The sequence below is a fragment of the Podarcis filfolensis genome (assembly GCF_964270895.1).
Source record: "Podarcis filfolensis genome assembly, chromosome: 3".
In the NCBI taxonomy this organism is placed as follows: Eukaryota; Metazoa; Chordata; class Lepidosauria; order Squamata; family Lacertidae; genus Podarcis; species Podarcis filfolensis.
The window spans coordinates 97,851,168-97,869,844 of record NC_139606.1 but is presented as its reverse complement, the minus strand read 5'-3'; the positions used below and the strand labels follow the sequence as shown (position 1 = coordinate 97,869,844).

The window sequence follows — 18,677 nt, the reverse complement described above, 5'->3', positions numbered from 1 at the left end:
CAACAGCAAGCCAAAAGAAGAAAATGGCCTCTTCTGCAGCATCCAGCGTGGGAATGCAGGGTGCTTTCTGCACCTCTGTTTTCAGATGGGATTCAGTCACATAACAGCAAATTCAGGTTATGCTGTTATAGTTGGTTGGGAGGTTCCCCACTTCCCCAAAAGGTTGGCATTTCTGAGATAAGGAAAGTGACTGGGAGCTTGCATTGGGAAGTGTGGGATAACACTTGATTGGACCTCATCAAACCTCCCCACAAACAAACCATAGAATTATAGAGGGACCCCAAGGGTCTTGAAGTCCAACCCTTTGCAGTGCAGGAACCATGATGAAGTGGCTGGAGTGGGCTTCTGGAGGAAGGGACAGAGGTCTCCATCTGTGCTGGTCCTGTGGGTTACCTGAAAGGCAAGGTCCAAGTCCAGTCCGTGGTCAAAGGTGCAACGTGGAGGCAGTCCATAGTAGCTGAAGTGCAGGGCAGGGTGTCGGGTGAAGTCAGGAACAGGCAAGCAAGCAGGGAGCCAGGGCAGGTCAGAAGCTCAGGCAGGAACTAGCAACCAACAATGTTGCTCCCACAACTTGGGACTGGAGCTGGCCGGCTTTTATCTGCCCCGAGGCATAGGGCAGCCCCGATCCTCAGGTGACTCGCCTCTCTTGGCCTAGAGGCCAGCACTCCTCCTGCGAGAACTTAGTTCGCTCCGCCTCTCTGGCCTGAGCCTCTGCAGCTCAGGAGAGGCTGGAGGGTTACCAGACCCAGAGGCAACCTCAGCTTCCTCTGACGGGGCTGAGTGGAGCACCTGCAGGCAATGGGTCCTCCATCACCTCAGGAGCCAGAGCAGACTCAGCTGGTGCCTGCACCTGAGGATCCAGCACAGGTGAGGACCCTTCAGGCCCATGCCCCAACCCCGGCTCAGCTGGTTCTGGATGCGGGAATCCTGTGCAGGCTGGGATCCCTCAGGTTCAGCATCTGAGTCCGAATCCCAGGCCATCACACCATCCATCCTAGGACAGCCCACAGCAAGGACTAGTAGCTTTTGCCAGCTTATTTACCACTCAATTTTGCAAATCTGAAAGTACTGTATTATTTATGGCTACCTGTTGCTTTTTTTAGACTAAGTCCTACTTCCACTTTTCTTCCCCTTTGATCTCTTCTGTAGCTTGTATATCCTGTAGCCTTTGCTGCCATATTTGTTGGGCAGGTGGGTCTGCCACATTACAAAACGAGAACTGAGTGATGCTTGCTGCTGTTCCCTCTGCTTGCTAGTTTGAATATTCTCGTTTACTGGCAACCTCTTGAGAAGTGTCCTCTCTAGACACAGGAGGTGTATGCCCAGAAGCTAGTTTCTAATAATACAGCAAAACATGTTGCTCTCCTTTATATACTCCTGTACTGTTTGTGAGGGAGGATTCTGCTGGCAGTGCAGAACACACTTAATTCAGGGTATGGGGACCTTTTTAGTGGGAGCAATTGTCAGATAAGGTGTCCCTCCCCCCACTTTAATTACACAAATTGAAGAGAGGGAAGTGGAACCATTTTTACCACTTAATCCTGCAAATACACACATGAGTTTTGCCTGCTGGCTTCTGTATGAAATTCCTGCTGTCCCTCATTAATTCAAGGCCAGACATCCCTATTAGACTGGGGAATGGTAGGGAACATCACAGTTTAGTAAATGCAAGCAAGGCCAAATTTAAATAAATCACGGCTAATTACAAAAGCTTCAAGAAATGTGATGTGCTGGGGAACAAAATGGTAATATTTCTCTTTCTCTCTTCCCTGGTTTTAAATAAGATTAGTGTTGGGTGGCCAGGTGCTGGAACGATGGCCTTGGAAAATGCTCAGAGCCTCTGCTAAAAAGGCTTTCTGTTTTCTAAATCACCTTCGTTTGAAGTATGCAGTTACTTTCAAAATTAAAATTAGCATTGAAATATCATCTCGAATGGGATAGGAAACTGATCACAGTTTGGACACATTAAGCCCAAATGCGTGGAAAGAGGAAAAAAGGCTAAAGATGAGCTGAATTGGTAATTCTCCCTTGTAAAAGGACTCCCTTGTCAGCACAGGTCCCTGGAAATGAGGGGGGAAGGGGGACTGAAGCCCCTCCCGTTAGAATGGGAGGCAGAGGGTCAGCCCCACCCTCCAAAATGATCAGACAAAAAAACTAGCATTGTAGTTGGGGCTGACTTTATGGTTCCATAATGTTTACTTCGGCCAAGTTGTTTGTTAGATTTCATGTATTTATTATTTGCCCGCTCATTAAGTGGATATAAAAAGGTGCTTGGCAAGTAGGCAGCATTCGTCTCCTCCTTTAGCAAGTAGTTGGTGGGGCAGAGGAACTTACCCAAACTCCTGGTAGACGTGCTACTGCTCCTTACCTGAAAGGTGAGGGGCAATGAGGCCGTGAGTTTGGTGCAGTGCAAATGCAGCAGCAGAGTCAATCTGACACCCCTACCGGTACAATTGCACTGCACTGCCGCCTTGCCCTTCTCCCTCCTGGTCAGCACCAGCAAGATCAGGGAAGAGCTTCTACCCCACCATGCCATCCACTACTGGCTTGAACCCTCTGCCCCCACCCTACTTTACAAACACATCCAAGCTCTGTCCTTGACAGCTAAAATTCTTCCCTGATTGGCTGACTAGAGAAATGCCTGTCTATCATAGCAATGGACAAGGTGTTATAGAGGGGTGTCCTTCATATGATATATGGATACATGTATATAGATACAGTGGTACCTCTGGTTAAGAACTTAATTCGTTCTGGAGGTCCGTTCTTAAGCTGAAACTGTTCTTAACCTGAGGTACCACTTTAGCTAATGGGGCCTCCTGCTGCCGCCGGGCAATTTCTGTTCTCATCCTGAAGCAAAGTTCTTAACCCAAGATACTATTTCTGGGTTAGCAGAGTCTGTAACCTGAAGCGTCTGTAACCCAAGGTACCACTGTACAGATATAGGTATAGCTGTGGCTCCCTCTGGAAATGCGAAACACCTCTGGATTTTTGGACTTTAATCTGACTTAGTGTCTTGACTCGTAGCTGATGAAGAACAAAGACTCAAAGGAGGATTCTTTTCAAAGGCTTTAATGTTTAGATATGCAAATCGCTGGTTTGAGGCACTTCAGCCAATACACATAATTAACCCAAAATACAGCTGCAACAAAGTCAGGTGCTCTAACTGTCAAAGCTGCAGGGGTTGATCGAATACTACCACGCACCCCTTGCTATCCTATATATAGCATTGGAGTTGGCCCAACTTAGTGCAGTAGGCATTTCTGCAGTCTCTCACTGTGCCTTTGGCTCCTCCTACATCTAGGGGACGGGGCAGGTGTCTGCCTCCTGAGAGGTGGCTGAGGCTGAGGCAACATCCCCCTATGGAAAGGCAGAGCTACTCCTAGTATCTGAGGTTGTCGGGGTGGGTAGTGGGACAGGTATCATGGAAGTGTCAGAGAAGAAAAAGAAGAAGAAGAGTTTGGATTTGATATCCTGCTTTATCACTACCCAAAGGAGTCTCAAAGCAGCTAACATTCTCCTTTCCCTTCCTCCCCCACAACAAACACTCTGTGAGAAGTGTGACTAGCCCAAGGTCACCCAGCAGCTGAATGTGGAGGAGCGGGGATGCGAACCCGGTTCCCCAGATTACGAGTCCACCGCTCTTAACCACAACACCACACTGGCTCCAACAGCTGTGGAGAGGGAAGTGGGACCAGAGAGGGAGGTGGGGCACATGACTCTCATTGTGGCGGCGAAATGAGAAAGCAGGTTGAGGAAACCTAATGCCCTTGCCACCTAATTTCACGTGTGGGAGACTTGAACTCTTACTTCACACGTTTTCATTATACAAAATAAAGTTCCGGGGTCTCAACCCCTGCTCATATTAACCTCCAGGGTCTCTTCCAAAGGAGGACAGGAAGGAGGGCTAGCATACTCTTCTGCTCTCCGCCTTGGAGGCCAAGCCTAACTGCCCCCAGCATAGAGTAAAAGGTAAAGGGACCCCTGACCATTAGGTCCAGTCATGGCTGACTCTGGGGTTGCAGCGCTCATCTCGCTTTATTGGCCGAGGGAGCCGGTGTACAGCTTCCGGGTCATGTGGCCAGCATGACTAAGCCGCTTCTGGTGAACCAGAGCAGCACACGGAAACGCCGTTTACCTTCCCACCGGAGCGGTACCTATTTATCTACTTGCACTTTGACGTGCTTTCAAACTGCTAGGTTGGCAGGAGCAGGGACCGAGCAACGGGAGCTCACCCCGTTGCGGGGATTTGAACCAACGACCTTCTGATTGGCAAGTCCTAGGCTCTGTGGTTTAACCCACAGCGCCACCCGCGCCCCCTCAGCATGGAGTAGGCTAGTCTTAAAAAGTTGCTTATGCATTGCAGACATGCTAAGATATTTGGAGAAAGGGTGAGTTAAAATAACACTGCCGCTCTTAAAACAAAGGAGAAAAAATTTAAGAGGATGGCATAATTCAACTGTATAAAATGCATTTTATGGAAATGTGAGGGCTGGCCTCCACAGACTTTCTTATCAGACAGACACTTTCATTTATTACGCAGGCGACTTCTGGTAATGCAGCTCTTTGAAGGAAAAGGTCAAGTGCACACTGGTGGTGATGATGATGGTGTGTTTTTTAAAATGCTAGAATTAGAAAGATAAGCATATATAATAAATCACAAGAAATGATCTGGGGAGAAATACTGCCGCAAATGCTGTTTATTTCAGGCTCCTCTCTCTCTGAGGGGCAAATATGATGCTAAACACACAGCAGTGTTTGCATAACAGTTTGAGGCTGCCTCCAACACTGTTTTGCAGCTGTCACAGCACCTTGTAATTGTACTTTTATTTCCAGCGCCTACACAGCGCAAAGATCCTGTATTAAATCCAGCTTGCTGGCTTTCTTCTGCAAAGCTCTAAATGCTTTAGATAGTGTGCATGTATCCTGGCCATCTCTGTTTAGCCAAGAACTGTCTATTCATAGTGGCCTCTCACCTGCCACCCTTCTGCTCCTCCATCTCTCAAGCACCAGCAGGGATGGATGAACACAGGCTGTGTCCTGACAATAGCTTTCTAGCCATTTGGATTAGGCATTGCATAGCCATCGTTGCTCACAGTATATGGCTGTTGTTCTTAATACCCATCATGACCAGCCGGGGTTGGGTAGTTTTTCTAACCCTCCAAGGAAAGGTGAAACGAACCCACAGAAGCATAACCACAGCTCTGCTCATGAGTGTATATGTATGTTTTGGTGTGGATGTCAAGTTCTCAGCTCCAACTGCAGTTGCTCTGGGACTGCAGAGCTGAAGGCAGGCACACTCTGCCCTCTGCCACTGGCCAGGCAGCCAAGGGTTGCTGTGAGGTTCACACCTTCCTCCCTTGAAGAACATCACAGCAGGAGGAGGACCAACCTGTTCCCATCCATCAGCTAGAGGAGGAGTAACTGCAAGGAGTTCTGTCTCGCCACCAGGAAGAGGACTGTGCTACAATGGTCAGCTGCCCTTGGTCCACAGAAGCAAGGGGAGGCACACTCTGGCCTCTGCTGCCATCTGGAAGAACAAGAGCCGCTGGATTTGTCGTGGCCTGTTCACAACTCACCACTTTGCCAAACCAATCGTCCTCTTCTTCATGAGAAGTGAGCAAAGGAATAATAATAACAATAACAATAACAATAACAACAACAACAACAATAATAATAATAATAATAATAATAATTTATTATTTGTACTCCGTCCATCTTGCTGGGTTTCCCCAGCCACTCTGGGCGGCTTCCATAGAAACCAAAAATACACTAAAATATGACACATTAAAAACTTCCCTGAACAGGGCTGCCTTAAGATGTCTTCTGAATGTCAGGTAGTTGTTCTTCTCTTTGACATCTGATGGGAGGGCGTTCCACAGGGTGGGTGCCACTACCGAGAAGGCCCTCTGCCTGGTTCCCTGTAGCTTTGCTTCTCGCAATGAGGGAACCGCCAGAAGGCCCTCGGCGCTGGACCTCAGCGTCCGGGCAAAACGATGGGGGTGGAGACACTCCTTCAGGTATACTGGGCAGAGGCCGTTTAGGGCTTTAAAGGTCAACACCAGCACTTTGAATTGTGCTCGGAAACGTGCTGGGAGCCAATGTAGGTCTTTCAAGACCGGTGTTATGTGGTCTCGGCGGCCGCCCCCAGTCACCAGTCTAGCTGCCGCATTCTGGATTAGTTGTAGTTGCTGAGTCACCTTCAAAGGTAGCCCCACATAGAGCACCTTGCAGTAGTCCAAGCGGGAGATAACCAGAGCGTGCACCACTCTGGCGAGACAGTCCGCGGGCAGGTAGGGTCTCAGCCTGCGTACCAGGTGGAGTTGGTAGACAGCTGCCCTGGATACAGAATTGACCTGCACCTCCATGGACAGCTGTGAGTCCAAAATGACTCCCAGGCTGCGCACCTGGTCCTTCAGGGGCACAGTTACCCTATTCAGGACCAGGGAGTCCTCCACACCAGCCCGCCCCCTGTCCCCCCAAAACAGTACTTCTGTCTTGTCAGGATTCAACTTCAATCCATTAGCCGCCATGCATCCTCCAACTTAAGAGTGCTTAGCTCAGACCAAAGGGCCTTCTGCCCCAACAACCTGTTCTCAAAGTGGCCAAACAGACGCCTGCATGAAGTCCACAAGTAGGATCTGAGTGTGACATCAACTTCAGAAGTATACTGGGGAAGAGCCACACTTCAGTGGGAGAAGATTTGCTTTGCATGTATTGACTCTGGCTCAATCCCTGGCACAGACGCTGCATAATTTTGAGATGGCCTGGCTCCCGCATTGTGTCCCTGATTGTGTCTAGAATCTGTTGATAGCCTTCTTTTCCAAGAACTTGTGTAATCCTCTTTTAAAGTTGTCACTACCTGTTGTGGGAGGAAACTCCATAGTTGAACTATGCCATGGGTAGGCAAACTGAGGCCTGGGGGCCGGATCCAGCACAATCGCCTTCTAAATCTGGCCCATGGACGGTCCAGGAATCAGCGTGTTTTTACATGAGTAGAATGTGTCTTTTTATTTAAAATGACTTCCGGTTTGGGATCGCAAGCAGCAGGGAGCGCGGAGAAGCCGCTGAGAGCTTTTCCGAGCTTCACGGGGACTTGGGGGCGATGCAAAGGCACTGCGACCCCCCAAAATCTCAAGGGGGATACCCTTGAGGGATAAGCTATCCAGCAGCGTTGGAGTGGTTCCGAAGTTTTTTTGGGTTTTTTCTCTTAAGGACTCGAGAGCGACGGAACTGAGAAACGCGAATGGTAAGCTCTGCGGACCCCGTGTAGCGATGCCTCTAGCTCCTACTGAAAAAGCGACAAACCTCCGTAACTTTAAGAACAGAACCCTTAGTGTTTTTGGAGTAATTCTGTGCAAAAACTTTTGATTAAACACTAAGTGAGATCTGGATGTAAAAGGATTCAAATGAGGAACCCGACCTGTTTTTTCAGAGTGAAAATGGCGCAGGATACGTAGTTGTAAGAGTGAAGAAAGGAAGTGGCTATTCACCCGCTGTAGAAAACAGAAAAGTGAAAGTCCTCAGCAATCTTTTAAGCGAGGCGAAGGAAACTAAGTAATATAAAAGTAATTGAATAGACCTTTAGAGACTTTGTATCCTTTTTGGGGGGAAGACACTAAAAACAAGAGAATGAACTGAACAGAGTGGTTATAAAGAGACAAATATTCTGAAGCCTTAAACGCCAATACTGAAGCACAAGGGGGAAGGAGGGGAGAAGAGAAAGGATGAAATAAAATAAAGGCTTTAAAACAAAATAATAACTTCCACTCATTGCCATTTTTGTCTTAAATACTGAAATACTGAAATCTCTAGTACAGCTTGGGCAATTGATTAAGCAAGAGTGTAATTTGTTTTCCCTCCTCTTTTAAACTTTAAATTTGGACACTAACCCCCTCCCCCCCCAAAGAACTTGGATTTTTGACCCTTTTTTTTTTTTTTTTTTACTTCTTTTCTCTGAGTTGTTTGGAATTCTTCATGAACTGAGCTCACAGGGACATAGACCAATTTTTACTTGAACACCTACTTCCTCCTTTTGAATGACTGGATTAAAATTTGAATACCCCGGACTCTTAAAGGTTTGGAAATTTGGATCTTTTTGGAACTGAAATATACTCGAACTGAGTCAGAGAGGAGTGTACTTAAGATCATTGGGGGATATATTCCTACTCATTTGATGGACTGGATTTGATTTTTGGATTTTTGGACCTCTGGATCTTCTCTAATTATAGCCCAATATTGGATTAAGCCAGCAAGTGGCTGAAGAGCACAGAATTTAGAAGCTAAGTAAATAACTCTCTCCCCCTCTTTTCCTTATTTGTGGAGGCCTAACTGTGTGGAGCCTATCAAATTGTATAGTAGAGATTGGGTTTATTTCTTATTTTTTTATCTATCCATATTTTCTCTCTCTACGAACTGCTTCGATGCTCTCCGCTCTCTCTTTGGCCTTAGAGATTTATCTATTGAGACCAACCCTTAAACACTAACGCACTCTCCTGGTGAAATATTGGAACCGGACTAAGCCGACCAAGTGGCTGAAGTTCAAATAGAAGGAAGAAAAGGGAGCCTTTATATAAAACAAAAATTAGATATATGTTAAATTTACGTTGCTGCTCTTACTGTTTGCTTGTTGTTCTTCTTGTTTTGTTTGTTTGTTTGTTTCGCTCTTTCTTTCATTATAAAGGCTTCCCTGTAAGATTAATAGATTATTAATGGTCTTCTTATAAGGCCTTTATCTCTACATAATTAACAATCTCCTAATAAGTTTATTATTGAAATAATTTGAACTAACTTGTATTAGTTGTGAGGTTATGTTAGACCCTATCCAAATTTGGAGTTTATAGACTGTAAGTTTACCAACTGGGTCTTTAATTTTGGAAATTAACTGATATCTGGGATCCTAGAATTGAAGCTGGAAATAATATAAGCTAATTTTGCAGGATTAACATCTTAGTGTATTTGTAGGAACCTAAAGTGACTGAGAATAATCTGATTTACTACACTTATAGAGTCATCCTATACATACATTTTTTTACTCTAAATGGTAAAAAATTGCAATTTGAGTGTTTAAGAAAGTGCTTTTGAATATATTGTTTGATAATTAATTAGATTTGGTTTAGATTGTGCGCCCTCTAGGGGAGAGAACAAATATTGCAAGAGATTTAATTAAAAAATTAGAGAAGGAGAAAATGTCGGGGGAAAATGGAAAAAAGATAGGAGGAACACCATCGGAAAGGAAAACATCCCGACAAGAAGAGATTAAGGACCTAGATATTCTATGGTTAAAAATAAAAGAGGAGTTCAAACAGAGTGAAATACATATGGAGAAAAAACTAGGAGAGATGCATGAGTTGATAGATAAGAAAATAGAGGGAGCAGTAGGAGAATTGTCAAGTAAAATTAAAGACTTGACAGTTTGGTCAAAGACTATGGAAGAAACAAATACAAAAATACAAAAAGAAATGAAAGAACAAAGAAAGGAGACAGATAGGATAAAGGATGAGATAGGAGAACTAAATAGAAATCAAGATCAAGTTTTGGACAATTTAGCGATGATTGAAATGAAACAAAAACAGTTAAATTTGAAATTTAGAGGAGTAGAAGAAATAAATGAAAACATTAAAGAAAAAATGACTAAAGAATTAGCGAAATGGTTAGAACTGAAAGAAGAAGAGGTTGCATATACGATGGAAAACGCTTTCAGAATAAAAACAAAGACCAAACAAGTAAAATCAAAAAAAGTCGCAGGAGACTGCTTAGTTATATTCAATTTGATAGAGATGAAAAATATGATATTAAGAATAAGCTATCAAAAAAAATTAATCATTGATGGCAGACCAATCATCATCTTTAAAGAGATACCAACCAGACTCCTGCGCAAAAGGGAAGGTTATAAACAGCTGGCAAGCGTCCTAAAAAAGAATGGTATACAATATAGATGGGAGTTCCCTGAAGGGATTTCCTTTTTTTATAAAGATAAAAGATTTAGGATTGCCGAGACCCAAGAAGTGAAGAAATTTTTGCGTAGATACGAGAAAGATCTAGGAAAAGTAGAGGAGAGATATGAAGGAAGAAATGAGGACCCAGAGGAGAGAAGAAGGAAAAAAGAGAAAGGAAAAGATCAAGAAGATAAAGGAAGAGAAGAAGGAGTAGACGAAGAAGAAGAGGAAGAGGTAGCAGTGGAAGAGGAAGAAGAAGAAGAGGAAGAGAATAGAGAAAACAAAACCACTCGAATTTAAATTATTAGTTATCTGTAAACTGGAAAGTAGTCATTATAATGAATTTGAAAGTTTTGTCGTGGAATGTGAACGGTTTGAATGAAAAAACCAAAAGGAATAAAATTGTAAATGTGCTGAAAAGAAAGAATCTCGATTTAATTTGCATACAGGAGACACACGTGACTAAAAAGCATAAACATATCCTGATACACAAAAAGTTGGGGGTTGAGTTTATAAATTGTATTGCGGAAAAGAAAAGAGGGGTAGCGATATACGTTAAAGAAAAATGGGAACCCAAAGTGATTTGTAAAGATGATGAAAGAAGGATTTTGGGGGTACAAATTAACTTCCAGGGTGAAAAACTTAATGTGATAAACATATATGCCCCAAATCTGAATAAACCGGAATTTTTTAGGAAACTGGAACAAATTTTACTGGAGTTAGAGTGTAACAAGACGATATTATTGGGAGATTTCAATGGAGTGCCGAAACCAGAAATAGACAGACAATCAGGAAAGAAAAAAAGTAAACAAGGGAAAATGCCAAGATCCTTTAATAATTTGGAAGAAAACTTAGATTTAATAGACATCTGGAGATACAAACATCCAATAGAGAAGCAATTCACTTTCTTTTCAGAGCCACATAAGAGCTGGGGTAGAATTGATCTAATCTGGGTCTCAAGGGAACTTACATTAAGAACTATAAAGTGTGAAATCCAACCTAGAACACTCTGATCATAACCCGGTAGTTTTAGAAATAAAAGGCAAAACACAGGGCGGGTTCAGATGGAGAATGAATGAATATCTATTGGAGAGCGAAGATGTGGTTGAAAAAGCCAAAGCCACCTTAAAAGATTATTTCAGCCTGAATCTTAATAAAGAAACAAGTATGGACATAGTCTGGGGCGCCAGTAAGGCGGTTTTAAGAGGGTTTTATATTCAGCAAAATAGTTACAAGAGGAAAGTAAGAGAACAAAAGAAAGAGGAAATTCTTAACCAGCTAAGAGAATGTGAGAAAAAATTAACAACAAATCCGAAAGATGAACAAAACATGCAAATAATAAAAATGTTACAATCACAGTACTCAATGTTAACAAGTCAAGAAATTGAATGGAAAATTAAATCAATGAAACAAAAATATTTCGAGTCAGCTAACAAAACGGGTAAATTATTAGCTTGGCAATTGCGAAGAAGGCAAAAACAAAACGTGATAAACAAGATAAAAATAGAGGAGCAATTGATAGAAGATCCAAAAGAAATAAAGGAAAATTTCCTCAAATTCTACGAGAAGTTGTACAAAAAAGAAGAGGAAGAAACAACCCGAATAGAAAAATATCTAGAAGATTACTGCGGGAGGACCATAACAGAGGAAGAAAGAATTCAACTAAATAACCCCATAAAAGCAGAAGAGATCCAAGATGCGATAAGGAAGATGAAACTAGGGAAAGCCCCAGGACCAGACAGATTATCAGCCAAATATTATAAAGTATTAGAAAACCAATTAGCGCCAGTGCTATGTGACATCATGAACAACATATTAAGAGGAGGAAGGGCACCAGAGACATGGAAAGAGGCTCACATTACGATGATCCCTAAACCAGACACGGATAAATTAAATATTAAAAACTACAGACCCATATCACTATTAAATAACGATTATAAAATCTTCGTGGAGGTGATGGCAAGCAGACTTAAAAAAATGTCTAGTAAATCTAATACATAAGGATCAAGCAGGATTCCTTCCAAATAAGTTACTTAAAGATAACGTAAGGCATACCATAAACATTATTGAATATCTGGAATGTAAGAACGAAATACCTGCGGCGCTGATTTTCATCGATGCCGAAAAGGCATTCGACAATGTTTCATGGCAGTTCCTATTAAAGAGTATGGAGAAAGCAGGGCTAGAGGGCGAGTTTATGGAAGGAATAAAAGCAATCTATTCGAACCAATCTGCTAAACTGATTATAAACAACAATCTAACAAATTCATTTAAAATTGAAAAAGGAACAAGACAGGGATGCCCTCTGTCCCCGCTTTTATTCATTATGGTACTAGAGGTAATCACAAATAAAATAAGAGTAACACCAGAGATCCGAGGGATCAAAATAGGAACGAAAGAATATAAACTAAAAGCGTATGCGGATGATTTGATGCTATCCCTAGAAAATCCGCAAAAAAGTGTTGGTAAGGCCTTGGAGATATTAGAAGAATTTGGCAAGCTATCTGGTTTCAAATTAAATAAATTAAAGACAAAAATGCTGACTAAAATTTTGGGAAAAGATGAAAGAGAAAAATTGGAGATACAGAATGGAATTAAGGTGGTAAAAAAAATAAAGTATCTGGGAATTTGGCTAACTACAAAAAACATAAATCTGATTCAAGATAACTATCTTACAACATGGAAGGAGATTAAAAAAGATCTAGATACGCAGAACAGAGTGAAGCTTTCGTGGACGGGCAGGATGGCGGCAATAAAAATGAACATACTCCCAAGAATGTTATTTTTGTTTCAAAATATCCCAGTGATTAGAGGCTCTAAAATGTTTACAGATCGGCAAAAAACTCTTTCGAAATTTATATGGCAAGGGAAAAGAGAATTAGATTTAAACTTCTTACAGATCGGAAAGAAAGAGGGGGATTCTCGGTACCTAATCTGAAATTATATTTCGAGGCCGCCTGCCTCTGTTGGATCAAAGATTGGATTAATTTGGAAAACACCAATTTGTTAGACCTAGAGGGGTTCGACAATAGGTTTGGTTGGCACGCCTATTTATGGCAAAACAAAGAAAAGGTACATAAAGGGTTTTCAAGTCATATTATTAGAGGGCCTCTATATGAAGTGTGGGAGAAAAAACTTTTAGAATGGAAAACACCCTGGTGGTTATCACCAATTGATATTTTAATAACTAAAAAAGCAAATATGGAAGGAGAAAGACTGACCTATGAAGACCTACTGATAAGATCAGAAAGCGGATGGAAGATGAGAACATATGAGGTGTTGAAAGATAAATTAACAGGCTGGCTACAATTCCATCAAATAAATGCAGCATGGATAGAAGATAAAAAAGTAGGGATGAACGAGAAGAAATCTAAATTTCAGATAGAAATAATTGAAGGCAAATCCAAATTATTATCCAAAATGTATAATATATTATTAGAATGGGACACCAAAGATGAAGAAATAAAGGAGGTCATGACAAGATGGGCAATGGATCTGGGATATAATATAGAATATGATAAGTGGTTGAAATTATGGACTAGTGGAATGAAATTCACGGCATGTGTCACACTCAGGGAAAATTTGGAAAAGATGATGTATAGGTGGTACATCACACCGGCAAAACTAGGGAAAATGTATAAAACAGGAAATAAGGTTTGCTGGAAGTGTAAAATCAAAGAAGGCAATTTCTACCATATGTGGTGGACATGCGAAGAAATGAAGAAATATTGGGAACTTATTTATAATGAGTTAAAAAAAATATTTAAATACACTTTTCCCAAAAGGCCAGAGGCCTTCCTACTAGGAATAATTGGGGACGAAATCAAAAAAGAAGATAAGACATTATTCCAGTATGCTACAGTTGCCGCTAGAATATTAATTGCCCAAAACTGGAAAAATCCAAACACCCCAGCGATTAGAGATTGGCAAATAAAATTATTTGAATTTGTTGAATTAGCAAAAATGACACAAAAAATCAGAAACCAAAAAAAATACAAAGTTTATTAGCGACTGGAATAAATTTATGATATACATTGAAGGGAATTATAGAAACTTAAAAACTATAGCAGGTTTGATATAGATCTTACGATGTGTAAACCATCAACAATTATCGGCTGCAGGAGAAAGAAATTATTTACACTAAGAAGCCTGAAATTGGGAGGGATGGAGGTCAATAGGTGTGTAGAGGAATGATTTAAACATTTAAAGATATAAAGATTCAAGTGTGAAGACAAAGAACTGTAACGGAAACTGATGTTATTTTTATGTTATGTTTGGATATTTCTTTTGTAATTGTTGATTTGTTTTCCCTTTTGGTTATCTAAGTGAAATTCAATAAAAAGAAATGGAAAATAAATAAAAAATAAATAAAATGCATCTCTGGGTTCTTTGTCGGGCAAAGGAATTCGTTCATTTCCCCCCTTCAAAATATAGTCCAGCCCCCCACAAAGTCTGAGGGACAGTGGACCGGCCCTCTGCTGAATAAGTTTGCTGACCCCTGAACTATGCGCTGTGTGAAGAAGTACTTTATTTTGTCCATCCTTTCAACATTCGTCTTCATTGAATAGGCCCAGGTCCTAATATTTTGAGAATCCAGGGCACAGTCTCTCTACAGAGACATCTGCACAAGTTTCATTGAGTACACCAGGGCAGGACCAGCAGTATAGTCCCACGGCCCCCTTCTCCATGGGCAGGCTCTAGGCCTTGAGAATTTGTGGCTGTGTTTAAGCACATTACAGTCGCTGAGCATCTCTGCTTGGTGCTTGTTCATCCAAGTGCACAAAAAGTGAGAGAGTGTCTTATCCTACAGCAGTGGTTTTCAACTTTTATAAATTAAGGGATCCCTTTTCCTGTTGTGACTGTTTCAACTGATTTTTAGAATACATGGCTATGTTTACAGATGGAGGGGGGGAAGGAGAGTAAGAGAACATTGATTTTCCACTTACATGACAATTACAAGTGCATAACATTTGCTAAATAGAGAGAGGTTTCTTTATTCACAGCAGTAATTAAAGTCAAATCAGATTCATTCATGCAAAAATTTCCCCTGATACTGAGAGTTGGTTCGTTATACATCTTGCAACTGGCCTCCAAAGATTTTTTGATTTTTTATTTTTGTAAACACAGAAGGGGAGCCATAATATCCTTAGAGAGGCAGTAGAATTTGAGAAACTAGTTACAGTGCAAGGCAAAAGAAGGAAGATTTTTATTGGAAACTTAGTAAGCTCCATGGTATTTCTGTTCAGCTCTCAGTTTTAGGGATGGATGAATCTGACAAGTTAAGTTTCTCTTGTTTTCTCTTTTTCTGCTCTTCAGTTCTCCAGACTTCCAGGCCAGCTTGCAATTTTTTTAAAAAAACAAGTCCTCATGAACTTTCAGCAGCATTTCTCCAAATATACAAATCTTCGTATGCAATTTTCCTTAATATACTCATTTTTGCAAAGTTACTTTCTATAGTATAATGTATTTTTGTATACTCTTTCTGCTATCATATGCATCTTTATTTAGAAACCATATTTAGAAGCACTATGCATGTGTAAAGACTGCTTATGTGTAGCCAGCAAGCGCTGGTCTTGCTGTTGTAAGAGACCAAGGCTGTAATGTTACTTCAGCAACAGTCTTCCTTAGGCTGAGCCCTGTATAGGAGCAGAAGTTTACAACTACAGGTACTATATAATGCCTGTTCCACATTTTTAAGAACTTGCTTGTTTAGTGTGGCAGCAACTTTGGAACTTCCTGCCTGTTGAGATCAAGCAGGTCCCTTCACTCTTTTTGGCACCTGCTAAAAACATTCCTGTTTATACAAGCCTACCCAGATGCTGAGAAAGTTGAAGTAATGTTAATAGGTTTTAATATTTTAACATTTGTATGTTTAAAATTAGGGTCGTGAATTTTTCTCGATTTTATGGTTTCGTCTTTTTTGTAAACTGCTTTGAGTTTGTTTTTTTACAATCAAGCAGTGCATAAATTGTATTGATTCTTTTGTATTAGAGAGGAGGGGGGAGAATAGTTTTCTCAGCTTGCATGCTCCCCCTTCACAGACAGATGCTGTTTCAGTTATAGGGGCTCCAACAGCCCCCCCCAAAAAAATAGTGGGGCAGACTCTGATTGAACCAGAGCTTCTGCAAAGGAGTCCTGAGGACAGCAGTATGACATCCTCTCGCCAAAGGGGCATTGGCACCACAGGCTTTTCTTGCAGACGCACTTCAGGGCTGGCCTTGTATGCAGCTCCCTTTCTGACTCCGAGTCCTCACCTCATCCTTTAGAGTCTGATGCCAGAGTCATCACAATCTGGACAGATTCTCCCTGCTGCTGAGAACACGGACACACACACCCACCCACCAGCAGCCCCTTGGCTGAGAGATGGAACCAGAGACTTCTTCCCCTCTGTTCTGCAGTGTCTGGGCTACCCATTATATAAAAGAAACCATCATATTGGCACAAGAGGTCATTTGATACTACTGAGAAGGCACTGCGCTGGAGTGATGAGATACAGTTGAGGATCTGACTCATGTCCTCTCCATAGTTGTGCATGAGAGGTAATTTTGGTGGGTGAATCTTTTCTCACTTCTGGCACACGGTAATCTGACAAACTACTTTGTCATATTTTCCCTCTTTTTGGCTTGTAAAAAAAGGTACTACCTGCTTTTGTAAAGTAGCCTTCTTGACCTTGGTGCCCTCCAGATATTAGGGTTGGGGGGCATTAATGAGAGTAGTACTGGGGTCAGCAAACTTTTTCTATATTTTTTTTTGGGGGGGATGAACGAATTCCCATGCCCCACAAATAACCCAGAGATGCATTTTAAATAAAAGGACACATTCTACTCATGTAAAAACACGCTGATTCCCGGACCATCCACAGGCCAGATTTAGAAGGCGATTGGGCCGGATCCGGCCCCCGGGCCTTAGTTTGCCTACCCATGGAGTAGTACAGTGGTACCTCGGGTTAAGAACTTAATTCGTTCTGGAGGTCCGTTCTTAACCTAAAAACGTTCTTAACCTGAGGTACCACTTTAGCTAACGGGCCTCCTGCTGCCACCGCGCCACCGCCGCATGATTTCTGTTCTCATCCTGAAGCAAAGTTCTTAACCCGAGGTGCTATTTCTGGGTTAGCAGAGTCTGTAACCTGAAGGGTCTGTAACCCGAGGTACCACTGTACTCCTAAACACCTGGTTGAGGCTTTTGGGAGTTGTATTTTTAAAAAAACACCTGGCTGGCACCATGTTGACAAAGGCTGCTCTAAACTTCACCCTCTGCTGAATCCATGTTGGAAACTCCAGCCCTGGTTTCCCTGGGTGGTTTCACCCAAATACGAGACTATCTGATGACAGCTCCAGTGTACAGTTTGAGGATGTGACGGCGAGAGCCACTGTGCAGCCTGACTTTTATGCGTCTGCTTCTCTGGTTGCAAAAAGAGAAGGGAGGAATCAGGCTCCCGCACTCGGCTGCCGTGGGCTGAGGTTGTGGGAGGCAACGCTGAGTCACTGGTGCCATTACTCAGCCAGGTTCTCCGACGTTTCTGATCCAGTAAGCTGAGAGGGGAGCAGGTGCTGTCAATTGATGAACCAGAGCGATGCCTTGGCAGGGATCACGATGCACTGAGCAGCTGGCTGCGAGGAAAGCTGCTTGCAGAAGCCTCTCTGCGCCTCTGGCTGTGTGTGCTGAGCACCTCGGATCTCGCTTCCTTCCCGGCTATCTTTTCCAGATGAAGCATTTCATTAGGGAGCAATAAGGGGGAGCAGATATTATATGCTTGGCTACAGACAAGTACGCATCCTACTGAGGAAACGGTGGTCTCCTTCCTGAACTGCATATCCACAAGATATGGGAACAATCCAGTCTTTTCAAATTATTTGCAGCACCAAGCTCAGTTTTCAAAGTGGGATGGGGGCAGCCCAACGACCAGGCAGGAGGCATTCGGGATCATAGCACTGTTGCTAGGGTCAGGGGAGACATTTTATTCCACCTGGATTTAAAGGCAGATCTACCAAATATGCACTTTCTGAAACTACAAGCAGCAAACCGAAACATTTAAAAACTTTAATCTGTGTTGCACTTCTCTGAATTTTGCAGTGCAGCTCCCCCGTCAAGTGGTGTTTGCAAAAATGCACATACCAGGGTAAAGTGTGCAAAAATGCATATATTAGTGCATTTATCCAACAAATGTGTATATTAGTGCAATATAAAAAAAAAATGCATTATATTGTGGGGAATTGCTTGGCAAAAGTATTGAGCAAAATAGCATCCAGAAAATGTCTATACTGTGGGGCTGGGAGGGGAAATTGCCCCAAAATGCTAGTGAATTTTCATTGCAGGGGAAATGCCAGACTGATATTGAATATATTGGAGAAGTGAAGTCAAGATTGAAAAAACTAAGAAGCCAAGAAAAACAGAAATCTGCATATGTGGCCATTCCTAGTTGTCAAACAACCTTTTTTAAAAAAATGATTATTGCTCCATTCCATGTTCAGGATCTTAGTTAACAAGCATGAAAGGTGGGGTGGGAAGGAAGCAGACCTGAGCAAACAAGTCTTGCCCCCTTCCTCTTCATTGCTTACCATAAGGTCAAGGGTTGCTTTAGCCCAATAATAATTTCAATTGCTTCCATTACTGCTTCTAATAAAACAGTTAGAAATTGCAGTTGCCCTAATTTTGGAATATGTGCTTGTTACCCTAACAAATATTTCTAAGGATACTTTTACCAAACACATGTCTGTCACACGGTAGACCTAAGCCCATGAA

General features: G+C 42.2%; 1 protein-coding gene across 3 annotated transcripts in view; it reads left to right on the top strand.

Moving 5' to 3' along the window:
• The window catches only part of HHAT (hedgehog acyltransferase), a 179,623-nt gene that overhangs the window by 147,058 nt on the left and 13,888 nt on the right, over positions 1-18,677 (top strand). The gene's annotated exons all lie outside the window — the stretch shown is intronic.